Raw genomic sequence first — 19417 nt, 5'->3', positions numbered from 1 at the left:
GTCCCATTTTAAAGGTAAGTGAGAAGACAGCAATGAGTTTTGAGATATGGCTGTAATAATTGGAATAAATTAGAAATCACTGAGTATTTCTTTTAAAAGGTAAATGATGGTAATAAATCAAGCTTCGGAGTGGAGACACGAAAAGAAAATTAATTCTGATTCGAAGTGCGTCTGAAGTGTCTAAAGCCGTCAGTTTAAATGCTGCTTCGCTTTTTAAAATCCCCTTTTAAGTAGAAGTTACTATATAAGAAACTAGCCTTCGCTATATTTCTTTTGAAATGAAAATCTTACCCAGAATCTTCGCCGAGTTTGAGAGGCTTGTTGGTGGGGGCGGGCGGAGGGGCAGAGGCAGGCTGGGGAAGCAGGACTCTGCAATCCTCAATCTTACTTCAGCCAGAGTAATGCCACTTAGGTATCTTCTATATTGAACTTCCCAGTACGTTTCTGAAGAAAGGACATTGTCTGAACAAAAGAGAGGGAAAAAGAAAACGTGGGTAAAAAACTGCTCTAGGAGTCAGAGAAATGACAGATTCTATTAAAAGGTAGATCCTACCACACATTGAAACAACCTACAAAGCTAAAAACAGGATGAAGATGAAATTTGTAAAACTAGCAATCAATCTGTACTGGTGGTACTCTTACAGCATAACATTTCGTGGCCAAGCATTTTTTTAAATAAGCAATTCAAAGCTATCTCTGTAGGTAGAAAATTCAGTATTCAATGATTTTAGGGGAAAATGGGATTACAAATTATTATTCCTTTTATATATCCAAGTGTATTTTTCTATACCCTATCTTTTCCCATGATGGTTTCTTTAAAGAGAGAAGGGCACTTTATTTACAACCTATAATGTTCACACCTAAGCAATACTCCACATCCAATTATTATTTTTAATAATCCTGTTATTAAAATTATAAAGAAAATGAAGAAGAGGATAAGAAATGCAGTTGAGGGAAAAGAATTATCTACTAAAAAGTCATCTGTGTGGGGCGCCTGGGTGGCGCAGTCGGTTAGGCGTCCGACTTCAGCCAGGTCACGATCTTGCGGTCCGTGAGTTCGAGCCCCACGTCGGGCTCTGGGCTGATGGCTCAGAGCCTGGAGTCTGTTTCCGATTCTGTGTTTCCCTCTCTCTCTGCCCCTCCCCCGTTCATGCTCTGTCTCTCTCTGTCCCCAAAATAAATAAATGTTGAAAAAAAAAAAAGTCATCTGTGGCATCAAAGGAAGCTCTGTTGGAAGTCTTATTTTCCATGGAGCCCGATGCGGGGCTTCTCTGAACCTCAGTTTCTTCATCTGTGAACTGAGGTTGACGATAATCTTTAACATGGAATGCTAGGTACTTTCCTAAGCATGTAGCACTTATTAATTCAACTCTCACACAACTCTGTGAGTTGGTTGTTATTATTCCCATCTTTCAGATGAGAAATCTGGAGGCCCTGGCAATGTGACCAAGGTCACATAACCAATGAATGGGAAAGCTGGGGTCCAACCCAAACTGCCTGATTCCCAGGCCACACACGTGACACCTACCTTATATTGTCTTTCTGGGATGTGAGCCCAGACATTAAGACTACAGTCTCCACTGTTTACTCCGAGGTTAATCAGTTATCTAATCATCCATTTTATAGATATTTATTTGCATCTATTATGTGTCAGCTACTCTCCTAAGCAATAAGACATAGCTAGGAAAAAAAAAAAACAAGAAAATGGTTATTCTCATGATGCTTGTGTGATAGCAGGGGGACACAAAATAATAAAAATCAATATGATATGATTGGTGATAATATGTGCCAAAAAGAAAAATAGAAAAAGGGGACTGGGATGACAGGAGCAGTTCCTAGTTAGACTGGTTTATGTAAAGAAGGACTTGATCTAGAAGGTTTACTTGACAGGGTGATGTTTGAAAGGACTAAAGTGAGTACACTTTCTGAGATGTTATGTAGATTGCATGAGACAGGTATATAAAAATACTGAAGACAGTGCCCACCACATAGTAGGGACTGGCTAAATCGTATTTTCTTCTCCCCTTCAAGTTAAAAGAAACTGAGAAAGGGAAATTGAGTCCAGTAGGGAAGATAAACTGTTGAGGAGAAATTTCTTCCAACTTTTTTTTCTAACAAAAAGTAAACATGATCACAGGTCCCAAACTTTCTTGAACATTCAAATTTATAAAAACAAAGGTATTGCAAGCCGAGACAAGAAGTATCAGCCCTGTGTGCTGTGTGTGAGAGGGACAGAAAGAGAGACACAGAGAAACAGCATAAAAGGACAGAAGAAAAATTGATAGGAACATTCAATGGTTTCAGCAGAAAGTGCTGACAGACTTTGGAGCATTTCAGAACATGAAGTATCTAATGTGCTAATAAATAATGTTTCTGGCAGGTCCAAATTCAGAACTTTTGTGTAGAGATGGAAAGATGAGAATTTGACTATTCTGGATTCCTTCCAGCTCAATTAATGCCATATATATCATATGGCTCACCCAGATCCATAAATCACATCTACAACTACCATTACTTTTTTAATGGTGCCATGACTATCACAATGCCACGCAGAGAAATTGATTCCTTTGGGAAAGTTATGTGAACACTAAATTTTATAATGACTGGAGAGTAAACATGGGAAGATAATAGTTCTAAGCTTCTTGTGATAATATATAACTGTAACTATGATATCAAAGCCTCTAACTTGCCTGAGTCCACACAGGGCATTCAGGAAGTCTTCATTTCACAGTTCTGGTATTTGATTAAAGTGAAATTTGTTTAAACGTCCACCTGAAATTTAATACAGAATCCAGGTGCAGGGACTGTAAAATGGTAGTTATTTTGGAGTTCTTGGCACGGACAGGTGGATCAGATCAAGTTAGTGTTAACTTATGTTATTCCAGTGCTATTAATTAAGCTTTGCAGCCACTCGCTGATATTCACACCCATCATATTCAATCTGTACATGTGTAGTTAATAGATACAATGCAGGGAGGTTTGAGTAGTGGAAGTTGATGGATATAAATGTGCTTCTGTTTCTCAAATGGTGAGAAAAGTTCTTTGTAGGAGGCAACAACTGAGGAAACTAATCCTGTAGACTGTTCACTCTTCCATTTACTTCAGCTCTTGATTAAGCTTCTGGCTTCCCTAGTGGAGCTTCTTGCCAGGAAATGGGGTGCTGCAGGGAGACTGCACCCTCTGATGTCCTCCTCCCTCTCCTTCGCCATCTTGTCTCTTCCTTCACCCAATACTTTGAACTTAGCTTTTTTTTTTTTTTTTTTTTTTTTTGAGAGACAGAGAGAGAGAGAGAGAGAGCATGAGCAGGGGATGGGCAGAGAAAGACAGACAGAGAATCCCAAGCAGTCTCCATGCTGTCAGTGCAGAGCCCAATGTAGCATTCAAACTCACCAACTGTAAGATGACCTGAGCCGAAATCAAGAGTCAGACGCTTAACTGACTGAGTCACCCAGGCGCCCCGAAGCCCAGTTTTTGCAAACCTTCACATGTCCTGTGCTGAAGTCCATGCTGATGCGCTGTTTCAGACTGCTGCTCAGATAATTTTATCTGAGAAAGTAATTCCCCCAGTTTAAAGGCACAAGGCATGCAACATTTCAGTTTCCTTCTAAATCTTTTTCCTCTGACTTCATGCCATTGCCCTTTAAAAATCGATCAAATTAGGGTTGTAAAACTGGAAACTGTCAGAAGGACTGTCAGAAGGAACCATGTGACACTCCTGTCAGTGCCCCTATTCTTCATCTCCTGTCTAGATCTTCCCATAGAAACCAGGCCTACATTTGTTTTTGAAAGAGATGGCAGACAGTGTCACAAATAGTATTCCGCATAATTGCAGAATGAATTCATTTTTTGGAAGCACATTATTATTTTACTTAACAGGCAAAATAAAATATGAACAATACACATAATCCCTCAAATCAAGCTCTTTACAGGGGATAATTTGTGAGTATAGATCCAGCCATACCCTTTCCAAAAGAATAGATTATGTGAAACTTTAAAGCAATAAGTCTTTCTCGTTAACAGAAAAAGCAGAGTCGATATGGCTGCTTTCTTCTTAAAGATATCATTTGGCTTTATATGAATTTCATATTTCAGTAACCACCTAACCAAAACTATAGTGGCTTATTCCACTGTGCATGATAAGGGTAATAGTATTGTAACTATAGAAACAACTTTTGATCAAAAATATTGTTGAGACACAGACCTTTCCAGGGGTGTTGTGTTGTACGTTCACACCCTTTCCATGTATGGTATGACTTGTTTTCAGTTCTGAAAAATCTAAATCCTAAATATAAATAATGCATACTGTGCACATACCACATAGTTTACTGAAACAGATGGATGGTTTGAATTTCAGGAAGCCACACTTCTGAGTTTAGAGCCATGGATCACTAATAGACTTGACCTATGGATCACTAAAATGTTTAAATCATATCTTAACCCTCAAAAGAAACTTATTGAGCCTCATCATAAAATTCAAAAAGGACAATTTGTTATGCTAAATAAGCATTATTTCCTTTACTGTGGTGGCTTAAGCCTACAAATTTGACTCAAGTAAAGTTTCTTTATTTCCATTGATAGTCATTGTAGTTTTGGAGGTATGATCCTAGGTCTCATAGGCTTTTGTCGAGGGAGATACTGGGAACGTCTGTGACTTTGAATATTCAATAGAAGTGGCTCTGTTGTGTTTTCAGACTCTGAATCACTTTGCACATTCACTTCCAATCAGTTAATACTTCAGTCAGGTCACATTCTGAGGCATCCATGATGCTTGGGGAAAACAAAAGTCCCTGTGCCCAATTATAATCTAATTGGGCCATCTTGAAATATAAAACATACGTGACAAAATATAATTGAGAGTTAAGTGGCATGATACAATTGGAAAGAGCTAAATGGATTCACAGGGTTCAACAGGCTGCAAAAGTTGGCAGAGACTTTAAGAAGTCATGTTCTTAATGAGTGGGCAAAAAGGATAAAGAGGAAGAAGAGAAGAAAGAAATTTCAGGAAGAGAGAGACTGAGCTTGGAGGAGAGTTAGACCTGGTTGAGTATGTTCTCCAGAAATGGAAGAGATTGCCCAGACTAGAATTTAATGGAACATAAGTTTAGATTGTTTGAGTGGGGCTAAATAATAAAGGATATGGACATTCTTCTCATAATGAATTTTTGTAGAATTTTCAGCCGATACATGGAAACTGACAGATTTTGACATGGTGGATCAGAATGGAGAGAAAGTGAGGCCATGGGACCTTAAATCATGCAGAAGATTGTTTCCTCTAATTTTCAGATAATAATTATAGCAAGGGATTAGCTGCCTGTGGATAAATCCAGTTTGAGAAGCCATCAAAGGAAGTGATGGTTATTCTGAAATAATAGTTACAGACTAGTGGAAACATTAAAAAGACCTGCAAAGTTTATTGGACCAGCCAGAGAAATGTATTACTTGTTTCTCATCTCTGACCTGGCTACTCCCTACTGATACACTTTAGGTCTGCAGCCTGATGGAGACCTAAGCTGTCTGAAATGCATTTCCTTTTCCTTGGTAGGTATAACAACAGCACCCGATACTGACAGAGTATTTCATACTTGTGACTTTGTGAAATGGTTGATTTTGTTTTAAACATGGGACTAGACTGAAATTTAAAAAATAAAAATAAATACAGATGGGACCAGAAAAACGTGATTTGTCCAATTACATGCTCTGAAATAAGATACAAGTCATTTAATACCAATTCGAGCCTTTGAGGTCTCACACTGATAAAAAAAAAAGTGACCTTTGGTGAACCAAAAGATACTATAAAATATGGAGCTCAACCAGGAAATGATTCCTCAGACTTGCTGTGAGAGGTTGGTAGTTATTCCTATGTTGACATGTCAACCTGTCAAAGCAGGGAAGCTTGGTTGGATCTTCTTCCTTTTGTTCAGTCTTTCCTAAAGCAGATTTATGATCTTTACACCTTATACCTTCCCTCTGTGTACTGATAGAAAATTCACCTATTTCCTTGTTGGCTCTATGCTTAGAGAGAAACACAGTGGAATGGCCTCTCAAAGGGTCTAAAATTTGGCCTGAATCTGTGTTGTTTGCACACAGATTTTGTTTTCTAGGCAGAATGCCCAGTTTCATTTACATTTTTGTTTATTATTTGTTCAGCATTCCACATGCTCTTTAGTAGGTTGCTTCGTGAATATGACCACATTTGGCTGGCCGTTCTGTGAAAGGCACAATGTCATTTTAAGACAGAATGGATCTATACCTGCAATGATATAAAATTTGTAATTCTGAGCCTTTTATGCTGTGTTATTCATTTGCTTACAAGAACATTTCCTGATGGCTGTGGGGTTACTCTGAGGCAAGGGGACTTTCTAAGGTTCACACATGCTGTTTTGGCAACACCTTGAATAGCAAAAATATGGGAAAAAAAAGAAACATTGGATGCATGGGCAAGCAGAACAATAAGCTAGTTATTAGCTAGGTTTTAGTTCAAGTGATTTTTCAATAATTTTTTGGTAGTGGAATTTGGGGCATGTTTACATTCAGCTAACACATTTCATGTAATAATGGGTATAAAGCATTGTGTGTGTGTGTGTGTGAGAGAGAGAGAGAGAGAGAGAGAGACAGAGACAGAGACAGAGAGATACAGAGACAGAGAGACAGAGAGAGACAGAGAGAGACAGAGAGAGAGGGAGGCTTTTCCTTTGTTCTTACTATTTCCATGGCTGGATATACAACACCCAAATAAAAATATGTATTCGGTCCTAACTGAATAGGGAAAATATCATGAACCAGTCCGTTAGACAAAAGTGCCCTCTCTATCATCATGAACCATCAGAAGGAGGCATGTTTCTCTGATGGTTTGTCTGAATTCAATCTTATAACACTTTTATTTCTTTATGACACTGTGGGAGATGCTCCTATGGACACTGAGATGAGTAGAAATTCAATCAGGGTAGAGGAGAAGGGGAGCAACAGTCCCAGTGAATTCTCTCTAAAACCAAATGGACTGTCATAAAAGCTACACACACTGAGAAATAGGTATCTCATGCTTCTGCGGAGGAGTGGAAAATGGAGAAAGAGCAGGGACTGATGCCAGGGATAAGGTAGGCATGGACAAGGCAGCATAGTATATGCTATTGAAAGAAATTTAGAACACATTCTGATCAGTTGCATGTGGGAGGGTATTACAGAAAGAATATGTCCCCCAAAATTCATGTTGAAGTTCCACCTGTCTTGTGATGGTATTAAGAGGTAGGGCCTTGGTGCTCACCAGGACATGAGCATATGGGCACCCTGAGCTGAGACTCCCAGCCTCCTGAACTGTCAGAAGTACGTATCTGTTGCTTAGAGCCATGCAGTCTATGGCGCTTTGTTATAACAGCCTGACTAAGACAGAAATCAGTACCGACAAGTGGGGATGATGTTGTAGTAAATACCTAACTATATGGGAGCGGCTTTGGAACTGAGTGATGGGCAGAGTTTGAAAGGTTTTTGAGGTGTGTGCTAGAAAAAGCCTACATTGCCATGAACAAAGCTGTAAGGGAGATTCTGTAGAAGACTCAGAAAGAGAAGAGAGCTGAAGAGAACACATCCTTCTTAGAGAATCTCCAAGTAATCTGAACAGAATATTGGCAGATATATGGACAGTTAAGGCTATGCTCATGAGATCTTAGACAGACATGAGGAACATGTTATTGGAAACTGGAGGAAGGATGATCCTTTTCATAAAGTGGTGAATAACGTGGCTGAATTTGTGGTCACGTTCCAGTGTTTTCTGGAGGGTAGCACTTGAGAGCGATATTTGGATAAAGAAATTTCTAAATATGTTGCAGGTGCAGTTTGGCTTCTGACTACTTATCATAAAATGTGAGAAGAGAGATATGGCTTACAGATGGGATTGTTAAGCAAACAGAAAGCAGAACTAAAAGATCTGGGTAATTCTCAGCCTACGCAAATTGCCAAAAATGAGAAAGCATGTTCAGAAAAGAACACTAAAGGAGTGGCCAAGCATCTATTTGATAAGAGATGAGTACGTATGGGGACAATGGACTTCATCAGCCACTCTAGCAGGAAACTGTTGGTTTCAACTAAAGAAGGAGGAGACAGGAGTATATGAAGGACTTCTTGGATTTCACAGGACAAGTTCATAGAGGTATCTGCCTCAGAACTTGCCCTATTCCTCAAAACAATGAAAGAATGACTCTGAAGGCAATTCAGAGACCATCAGGGCTGCCTTCTTGGTTTAAAAATAGGGAAACTATTGCTTTGCCGTCAATAAGCCTTGGGGGCAGGGCCACCTTACAGAGCGCTGGGGGCGCAGAGCTCCAAGGACTGGACAGCCACTCCAGTGGGTCTGGAAGGCACAGCATTGAGCCCAAGATGAGACTAACAATCTAATGTAGTTTGCCTTGGTAAGTTTTGGGCTTGCCTAGGAACTGTCACCCCTTCCTGCTTTCCTGTTTCTTCTCTTTGGAATAAGAATATTTCTCCTATGCCCGTTTCACCATTGTTTTTTGGAAAAACAACTTGTTTTGTTTCAACGGTTCACAGCTGGAGGGGGATTTTGCATCAGGATGAATGTGCCTCGAGTTTCATCTTTGTCTAATTTAGATGAGATTTTGAACTTCAGACTTTAGAGTTGTTGCTGGAATGACTTAAAACTTTTGGGGTTGTTGGGATGGAATGTATTTGCATGTGAGAAGTACTTGAATTTGGGATCCTGGGGCAGAATGTTATAGACTAAATGTCTGTGTCTTCCCAAGAATCATATCTGGAAACCTTACCTTCCAGTGTGGTGGTATTACAGGGCATGGCCTTGGAGAAGTAGGAATTTAGAATTAGAGGAGAAAGGTAGAGCCCTCATGAGTGGGATTAGTGCCTTGTAAGGGTCTTGCAAAACCTTATATCCTTTCTCTGCTCTCGCCATAGGAGGATACAATGAGAAGCCGGCCGTCTGCAACACTGAAGAGGGTGGGCCGTCCTGATCTTGGATTGCCAGTTTCCAGAACTGTGAGAAATAGGTTTCTGTTGTTTATAACCCTCCCAGTCTATAGCACTTGCTATAGGAGCCTGAACTAAAATGGGGGTAACCATGCCAAACTTCTTATTTAGACAAAGACCATAGTATTTTGGTTACTGAGCCCTCTTCTCTTCCCCAAACCCTACCAACTCTGATATAATTCATGGAAGTACTAGGTAACCCCTGAATCCTGTCTTTAGCAGCAGTCTCACAAATTGGAAGGTGGGGTTCTGGTGCCTAAAGGCTTCGCTGTGGGCAGAGATGTAATTGAGTTTTTTATGCAACAAGATTTCAGATTCCCGGATTCTCAGTCAATTGCATGCCCCAGGCAATACCTTTCTCTAGGAAGTTGTGTTACCTTTTCTTTCTGCTTCCAAACTAGTGTACTTCAATGTGAGTTGACTATAGAAATTTTTTTGACAAAATTGTTTACTGCAAGTGTCAGGGAGTAGCCAGCACACAGCCACATTCTGATTTTTTTCCCAACTTATTTACCTAAAGCTATAGTCTTGGCTGGCACTTGATACACCTTCCAGAGTACAGTAGGCAAGACTCTGACCAAATACTTTGCCATTTCTTAACAAGAGAAACCATGTTTCCGAACTCCAATATCTAGGTCCTTGCCCCCTCTGTTAAGTCAGTGCTACCTTTAGGTAGTATAATTGGTTGCATTCTAACTCCTAGCTATCAAATTTTAAATAAATATAAGCAAACGTTATCATGTAATAAAAGCAATAAATAATATATGGCACATTTTCATTTTTGTTAGTTATCAAACATATTTCTTAAAACCATGAAATATTATCTTTTAAATTAGAAACATCTTAAAAATTCGGTAATAAGTGTAAAGCCTGTACTGTTCTACACCCATAGGGGCAAAACCATGCTTTAGCTTTATTGGGCAATATAGATCAAGACTGATATTTAATATATTTTGATATGATGATAATATGCATGAAAACCATTTTAAGAGATAATACACAAAATAAAAATGACGTACATGATTTGTGTTCTATGTAGGAAGCAACTGGAATGTTAAAATGAAGAAAAATGGATGAGAAAATTATGACACATCTATTCAATGGGATATTATGTAACAAAATAATTAGGAAGACTATGTTACAACATGAAGCTCAGTATACGATGTTCAATATAAAATGTCAAAACATAAAATTACATGTGCACAATGATTGCAAACAAGTGAAGTAATGTATGAAAAATTCTTAGGGGATTATAACTAAATAATTGTAGTTGTTCCATGGGTGGTGAGATCATGTCATTCTCTAATTTCCAACTTTTGTGTCCAGGAAAACTATCTCAAGATTTATGGTCAATGAACTGACATGACTTACCTTTAAAACATAATGAAATGAATCTATGTTATTAAATAGATTAAGTTGGGCACATTATTGCAATTTGATGGGTTAAGTTGCAGAACAGCTGTCTTTATCCCTTTATCCTTTAATTGTTTTCTATGATTTATTTACTTAAACTCTTATGCAAAATGCCAATAATTCATTTCTTAAATTAAAGAGAGGTTTATCAAATTAATTCTTAGAAAATCTCCTTTGAAAGCGTTCAGAATGCAGTTTAAAATTATGTTTCTTTAAAGATACACACAGACGATCCACAATATTTCTATAACTTCTTATAAGATGATTTTCCCATTTTCTGTCCTTAACTCTATTTTTCTTATGCTGGACTGCTTTCATTTCCTTAATTATTCCAAATCACATCTGGAGTATTTAAAACACCTTTTTTAGCATGTTCACAAAATGGCTTTTTTATAGGTAGGGGAGAGAACGTCAATATAAGTTTTATAGGTAGATGATCAAAAGTAGAGTGTGTTTTCTAAAAAGGCATGTTTGAAACCCACATATTAGTAAATTCTCCTGGTGTGAGATCTTGTCACCTGAGTTAGGTCCACAATCTTAATTTTTTTTTTCCTTTGGACCCTCTGGTACCCCCTACGTGAGTCTATTCTTCTCTGTCTTTGTGCCTTAATAAAAATATTTTTAAAATGTTTGTTTGTTCTGAGGGTTGATGGGGGGTGGGAGGGAGGGGAGGGTGGGTGATGGGTATTGAGGAGGGCACCTTTTGGGATGAGCACTGGGTGTTGTATGGAAACCATTCTGACAATAAATTTCATATATTGAAAAAAAAATAAAGTACAATACAATGCAGTCTTAAAAATAATAAATAAAATGTTTATTTATTTATTTTGAGAGAGAGAGAGAGAGAGAGCACACATGTGTGAGAGGGGGAGGGGCAGAGAGATGGGGAGAGAGAGAATCCCAAGCAGGCTCCATGCTGTCAGCACAGAGACTGACAAGGGGCTTGAACCCATGAACTGTGAGATCATGACCTGAGTTGAAATCAAGAATCGGTTGCTTAACTGAGTGAGCCACCCAGGCACCCCAAAAATAATAGTAATTTTTTTATGGTGAAGCTTATATGCCACAAATTCTTTTCCTTTCAACCATGTATCTCAAGATAACTTTTTTCCTTTGAATGACTTATATTACCTTTTCTGAAGGCAGGTTGCCTTTAGAAATGTTACAAGGTAGATTTTGGATTCTTTTCTAATAGTTCTTGTAGCTTCCTCAGGAATAACTATAGTACTTGAGTTCACTCACCATTATCTCTCCTTTCTATAGTATCTTAGTACTTTCATCTATGTTTTTCTTCTGCCACCCAAGAGCCACTTATTTTCATTATTACTTAGTTTTCTAGTTAATTGTTTTGTTTATAAATTTTCCTTCACCCCAGTTACATCTATCAATCTATATTCTTTTATTGGTAACCTTTGCACCTATACCCACTTTTATAATGGTTTCTTCTCCTTGGTCAGGGTCTTTTTTTCTAAGATTTGGATATCAACTTCCTAAAATTGTCATCTGGCTTAAAAACACTGGTATTACTCTGAGAGCACCTGGATGGATCAGTCGGTTAAGCATCCAGACTTTGCTTAGGTCATGATTTTGTGGTTTGCCAGTTTGAGTTCCGCTTCAGGCTCTATGCGGATAGCTCAGAGCCTGGAGATTGCTTCGGATTCTGTGTCTCCCTCTCTCTCTGCCCCTCCCCTGCTCATGCTCTATCACTCTTTCTTCTCAAAAATAAATAAATATTAAAAAAACTTAAAAAACAGCACTGGTATTACTCTGATTCTTTAGGAGACTGGTCCTTTTTACTTGTGCTCCAATATTGCAAGGTCATTATGTGTCTGCTCTTTTTTTTTTTTTTTTTAACTCCTGTTTGACTTCATAGAGATCAGTAAAGAACATGATATAGTTTATTTTAATTTTTTGAGGAACCTCCATACTGCTTTCCAGGGTGGCTGCACCAGTTTGCATTCCCATCTACACCAAGCTTTTAGAGGAGGAGACAAAAAAAGGACAGAGAAAAGAAGGCCACCCCACCCCCAACTTAAAAATAGGAGTAGGGAGGGACTGGGCTACCTGGAGAAGATGCAGGGTGCTGTCCCCCTTGATTTCTCTATCTTCCTCCCCCAGCATGTTTTCTCACTAATGTATGTCCACATTGGGCAGTGGAGACTACCCAGTATTCAAATCAGAAGATTTGACTTCTGGTCTTAGCCCTACTAAGTACCTCACTCTGACCTAGTCAAAGACAGCTGCTCTTCCTGGGATTCAGTTTCCCTTGGGAGTATGTGTTTGATTATACAACCTTTAAGACTCCTTAGAATCTTGCTATTCAAAGTATGGTCTGTAATTGCACTACCAGGTATTTATCCAAGGGATACAGGTGTGTTGTTTTGAAGGGACACATGCACCCCAATGTTTATAGCAGCACTATCAACAATACCAAAGTATGGAAAGAGCCCAAATGTCCATCGATGGATGAATGGATAAAGAAGATGTGGTATATATACATACAATGGAGTATTGCTCGGCAATCAAAAAGAATGAAATCTTGCCATTTGCAACTACGTGGATGGAATTGGAGGATATTATGCTAAGTGAAATTAGTCAGTCAGAGAAAGACAAAAATCAAATGACTTCACTCATATGAGGACTTTAAGAGACAAAACAGATGAACATAAGGGAAGGGAAACAAAAATAATACAAAAACACGGAGGGGGACAAAACAGAAGAGATTCATAAATATGGAGAACAAACTGATGGTTACTGGAGGGGTTGTGAGAGGGAGGAATGGGCTAAATGGGTAAGGGGCATGAAGGAATCTACTCCTGAAATCATTGTTGCACTATATGCTAACTAACTTGGATGTAAATTAAAAAGATAAATTACAAACAAACAAATAAGAACTGGAAATTCAAAAGCAAAAAATAAAAAGTAAAGAAAAAATAAAGAACATGATACAGGCAAACAACTACAGTTGGTGATTTGCTCATTCGTTTGGTTGATGTGGACTCTTTTACCCCTTAGGTGATGATCACAACTTCTCAGATGTATTGCTCCTTGATGCATACAGTTCCAACCCCCAAAACCAGTATCTAATTCAGATCTGAGAGACTGACATAGGAACATCTTGTAATTCCTTATCCTGTTACCTTGACTTGAAACTAAAGGAAAATACATTAAAAAAAAACAACCAATCATTTCAAATATTTCACATTTTTCCTATGTGTACTCTAATCTGCATAATTTACTTTTGAGGATTCCATTTCCAAAGTTGCATGTGACATCACCAATATCCTTCCTTCAACCTGTCTCCCTTCAGTGACATCACTTTTCTCCACCAAACCTTCAACTCAGACCCCACCACCCCACTCCACCACTCCACCCCACCACATGCTTTTTTGTCAAATACTGTTGGGATGTTAAATCCCTGACTAGATATAGGAAGAAAAGGGAAAGTTGAAAGGAAGGGAGAAATACAGCACTTACTAATAGCTCTCAAGAAAACAAAGGTTGTGACTCACTTTCTGGTTTATCACTCCATCATTTTTTTTCTTTTTTCAACAGATATTTATTAAGTTCCTCTATATGCCAGAGACAGAGCTAGAGAGTGGATATATAGTGGTAACAAAGACCAAACAAACAAATAAATAAATCTATGATCTTTGTATTCATGAACCTCACAGTCTAGGGAGATAAACATGAATAATCAACATTCATTTTTCTATTTCTCTGGCTTTCTCGTTAAAGATAAGTTGTGGTAAATATGATGAAGGGAAGATATGAAGTACCTTCAGGACATTGAGTATTATATAGATAGTAGTTCAGAGGATTATTCTCTGGGTAAATAACATTTAAACTGAGGACTGAAGAGTGAAAGGGAATTAAACATGTGACGAATATATATGTGATTGTCAGGGGAAGGCAAGTTGGTGAGCAGGAAGAGGAAACACAGCCTGCCAATGTCCTGATAGAAAAGAACCTGGCACAGATCTCATGTGTGTGGAACAGAAACTGTGCAGTGAAGGAGATATGAACCATGGCTTTCCCTCTAAGTGAACCTGATGCACATTGGTGCCCATCCTTTCTATTGTTTAATTTTGTGGCTTCTATTTCAACTGACAGATTGTAGGTTTTTTTTTTCTTTTTAATGTTATTGATGAATTTTCAATCTGTAACCACATATTTTTAAGTATTTTTGTTGGCAGTAGACAGAGTTTGCAGCAGAGTTTGCTAACCAGCTGACATTTTAAGAATCTGTCAAGTGGTCAAACAATCCCCAAACAGTAGCACGGTGGTAACAGGACCACAAGTATGAGTACTGAAGTCACTAGGTTGTCCTGCCACCTTTCCATAGATTTGACCAGTAAGGAGTCAACGATCTCAAACAGATTCAGTTTACAACTTATGCAAAAGCAAAGTAAGATCAGCATGGTGCTACCTCCCCATATTATATGCCTAAACCAGAAGCGTCATATGACAGATGACGTAGGTAAAGGGTCACCTTGCTATTAGGGAGCAGCCTCTAAACCACAATTACTTACATGGAAGCCTGAAGTTGTACTCCAAGGGATGAGGTGAGTTGGAAAGTCCTGTGCTCAACTGAAACTAGGGTGATGGATGGGAATCAGATTTCTGGTAGTCTTCCACAAGATTGGGATAAGAAACTGCCTCATGGCAACTTCTAACAAAACTTACCTCTCTTTGCTCCAAAAGGAGCCACAGGACCCTCTAGCAAGACGTGGATTAGATTACGGTCAAGGTTGGCCACAGAGCATATGTGAAGTCACATAAGATCACCAGGGCATCAGGGAAGAGCTGTTTCTCTGTAGAATCCCCAATCTATTTTTAATGCTGCCCTAAAATGTGTCCTTGAGTTCTTTATAATAATCAAAAGAAGTCTATAGAAATGACTTAGAGAAAAATAGTGCAAACTAATATTATACCAGAGTAAACTGTCAACTTCCTCTTTCTACAAATAAGCATACAAAAGAGGCATTTGCCCCAAGTGTTTGTTATTTATGGTGATTGTTATGGATCTCTGTCCTCTTATTAGGGAGATGGGAATAATGCCTAAATAATTTTAAGGCCATAAAGTAAGTAATTATAGAAGTTTCATACAATATTTATAGCCCAAAGGAAAGAGTCCTTAGCCCTGCTTGAGGGTCTCAGGAAAGGCTTCCAGAAAAAACATGACTGGAGAATAGACAAATAGATCAAACAGTAGAAAAGACAACCCAGAAAGAGACCCACATAATATAGACACTTGATTTATGCAAAAGTTAGCACTTTAGAGAAAGAATGTTCTTTTAAAAAATGTTTTATTTGTTTTTGAGAGAGAGTGAGAGAGAGAGAGAGAGCGAGCAGAGGAGGGCAGAGAGAGAGAGGGAGAGGGAGAATCCTAAGCCCAGCTATTAGCTCAGAGTCCAATGCAGGACTCGATCCCACAAACTGCGAGATCATGACCTGAGCTGAAGTCATAAGTCAGATGCTTAACCAATTGAGCCACCTAAGTGCCCCAAGAATGGTCTTTTTGATGAAGAGTTTTGAATCAGCTGCATAGCTGTATGGCAGGGGTGGGGGTGGGTGGGTAGTGACTTCTTCATCATGCCTTATTAAAACCAATTATTTCCAGATAGATTTTTTTTAGAGTTTAGACGTAAATGCAAAAGGAAAAACAAAGGTAAAGATAACATAGGAGAATATCTTCATAATTTGATAGAAAAATTATTTTAAATAAAACTTAATAGCATTAATCCTAAATTTGTTAAACTACTCCAAAATTAAGTTCAGTACGTTTTATCAAAAAACACCATGTGAGAGAGTGAAAAAGCAAGCTATGGAGTAGGAGAAGTATTTACATCAACTATCACATCATCTAAAAATAATAAAGCACACCTGGGTGGCTGAGTTGGTTAAGCATCTGACTTTGGCTCATGTCATGATCTCATGATTCATGCATTCAAGCCCTGCATTGGGCTTAGTGCTGACAGTGCGGAGCCCGCTTGGGATTCTCTCTCTCTCCCTCTCTCTCTGCTCCTTACCAACTTGTGATTTCTCTCTCGCTCTCAAAATAAATAAACATATATATATATATATATATATATATATACACACACACACATATATATGTGTGTGTATATATATATATATATGTCTCCTGTCAATTAATAATAAGAAGAGACACAGCCCAGCATGTTCAAGGGGTTTGAACAAATACTTCAGAAAAGAATCTCAAAGATCAATAAACATGTGAAAGGTCATTGGCAACCATCAAGTCTCTGCATAAGAAAACAGAAGTCACATTATGTATTTTAGGTATGAAGGGCTTTAGTATAGAGAATAAGAAACTTCTACAAACATGTAAACATCTGGGGAGTGAAGCTCAGAGAAGCTCCCACCATGTATCCCTTGGGCTGCATTGGTAAAGCAAGTGGTTCCTGAGAACCAAGGAAGAGACTGCTGACAATACATATCTGTCTGTCAGGTTGGCTACAACCTCCTCTAGAGAATATGTCCTCTCCTTCCCTTCTTAGAACTGCCTCTCAGTGTCAGACTTAAATCCAGAATCAAACAGACAGAAAATTCTTGGAAATGTAATCTCTGGCTTCTCTGGGATGCAGATAATATCTTGGTAGCGATGCCTCATTGACAACAGATAATTTAGAACAATGTCCAACATCATTCCCTCCAAATCAGGAAAATAAAAATTAAATCTGCAAATAGGTTCACGACACACCAGATGGCTAGATATGAAAAGACTTGCAATTCTATGTGTTGGCAAGTATGTGGAATAACAGCAATTTTCATACATTGTAGGCGGAAGTGTAAGTTGGTATAACCACTTTGGAAAACCATTTGGCATTGTTTATGAAGTTGAGCATATGCATATCATATGACTTGCTCTACTCCTAAGCGGAATGAGTTTTCACACACAAAAAATGTGAAAACATGTACAAAGAGCCATATCCAATAATATCTACAAGTGTATTTATAGTGGACCAAAACTGGAAACTGTTTCATTCTTTACAAATAGTAGGATGGCTAAATGATGGTCCCCTCAAACACATACTATAGAATGCTCTATCTAGTAAAATAAAACATACCTACAGCAAGAAGGTGAATTTCACAAATGTTATTTTGCTTTATGTTGCTATGAAATGTTACGTTGTCTGAAAGAAATCAGAGAAGTACATACACTATTATTTTATTCATCTAATGTTTGAAAGCAGGCCAGGATAAACTATCATGTTAGGAGTCAAGATACTGGTCATCCTTTCTGAGGAGCAAGGAGTAGTAATCAAAACAAGGAGGAAGGGTACTTCTGGTTACTGAAAATCATCTGTTTTGGGGGGAATTATTCACATGGTAATAAATTGATGAGTTGTACAATGCTATTTCAATTGTTCTTCATGCCTTATATGTTATAATAAAGATAAAAAACAAAAGCAAAAAAAAAATGCAAACAAATCAACAAACAAAACATAAAAATTAGAAAAAAGCCTCCCCAGTAGAAGGATACAATTTACTATCACTTTTCAAAGTGTAATAAAAAGAAACAAAACGCTCTCCCATGACTTAGTACAGTTTCTAAACTTACATACATCACCACCCCTCAAGTGTGCTGTCAGAAGTCTCAGAAAACTGAGAATTTTTCCTTATACCCTACAATTTGAAGAGAAGTGGAGTCAGGAGGAAAGTAGGCAGCCTAGAGGAAAACCAATGAAAAACACTGAGGTGCAGGAATGCATACTTACCGTTGCCATGTACTAGAAGAAACAGAAATGTCACCCGGGCTCAGCATTCCTTAGGGCTTCATTCTGCATTTGAGAAAAGGAAAACGGAAAAAATCCAATTAATGACCTAAGGAAAAACTTAAGATCTTGAAAACAAAAGTAGACAAATAGGCTTCTGAATGGTAATTGTGGTTGTTGGTTTTTTTTTTTTTAAGTAGAAAATCTCTAAAATAAAATATAGTTGAAGATATAAAAAATTATTTGATATAAGAGCTGAATTCTTTTATTGAAATTTTATACAAAAGATGGAAACATCAAGATGTGTCTAAGTTTGAACCTCAAAGATAAATAATTTTTCAGGCTTGAAAGTGGAAAAACCGAGTCACCATCAAAAAGGAGAGACCAAGCTGCTCTCCAGTGGTAGTCATATCAGAAGATAACAATGTTTACCAAGTCTTGAAGGAAAGAATAGCATATCCAGCAATTTTTCCACTCAATGAGGAAGGAGGTTTTAAAATCTCAAGGATGGGGTGCTTGGGTGTCTCAGTCCTTTAACCTTCTAACTCTTGTTTTCTGGTCAGGTCATGATCTCATGGGTTCATGAATTCAAGCCCCATATCAGGGATTCTCCCTCTCTCTCTCCTTCTGCCTCTCTACCACTTGTGCTCTCTCTCTCTCTCTCTCTCTCTCAAAATCAATAAATAAACTTAAAAACAGTTTAAAACCTCAAGGAATCCAGCATTCATGATCCATTCCTTCTTGAAAGAAAACACAATACTGAAAGATTAAATCTAGCAGATGAGAAGATGATTGGGGAACTGGTAGCAAAAAGCAGTGTTATACCTAAAAACAGGAAACAGAAGGGAGATGTCTACAGCTTTCTGGTAAAAAATATTGTAAATCAGTAATTGTTTACCCAGGTATGAGACAAGCTTCTCAAGCTTGCAGCAGTTCCGGAACACACGTCTTCCAAATCCTTCTTGTGAGAAGAAAAGAATCTTATTATTGAAACCTGCAGTAGGCAGGGTTCTAAGATGGCTCCCAAGGCCCCCAGCCTGTGCTATGCACACACCTGCTCCTGGTTATTCAATTAAACAGCAGAGTGGGTACTGCTGTGAAGAGCTTTGGCAGACATAATTAAGTTTCCAAATCAGTTGATCTTAAAATGGGGAAGTTATCCAAGTAGGCCATACCTAATCACATGAACCTCTAAAAACAGAGTATTTTCTCAAACAGATTGCAGAATAAAAGAGCCAGAGATTTGTAGCAGAAAAGAATTTGGTGCCACG

The 19417-nt window shown here is 38.2% G+C and overlaps 2 long non-coding RNA genes across 2 annotated transcripts; one reads left to right on the top strand and one right to left on the bottom strand.

The window, feature by feature from the left end:
• Positions 1–296: 296 nt before the first annotated feature.
• On the bottom strand, positions 297–19163 carry LOC123386575. Its single transcript, XR_006600651.1, has 3 exons — positions 19045–19163; positions 18150–18212; positions 297–462 (listed from the first exon to the last, which is right to left on the bottom strand). It is a non-coding gene; the product is annotated as an uncharacterized LOC123386575 (long non-coding RNA).
• On the top strand, positions 7839–11035 carry LOC111561348. The gene is made up of 2 exons (XR_002743850.2): positions 7839–8402; positions 8920–11035. It is a non-coding gene; the product is annotated as an uncharacterized LOC111561348 (long non-coding RNA).
• Positions 19164–19417: the final 254 nt, after the last annotated feature.

The sequence above is a fragment of the Felis catus genome, chromosome B4, assembly GCF_018350175.1.
Source record: "Felis catus isolate Fca126 chromosome B4, F.catus_Fca126_mat1.0, whole genome shotgun sequence".
Classification (NCBI taxonomy): domain Eukaryota; kingdom Metazoa; phylum Chordata; class Mammalia; order Carnivora; family Felidae; genus Felis; species Felis catus.
This window is presented reverse-complemented; position numbering and strand designations above follow the sequence as displayed.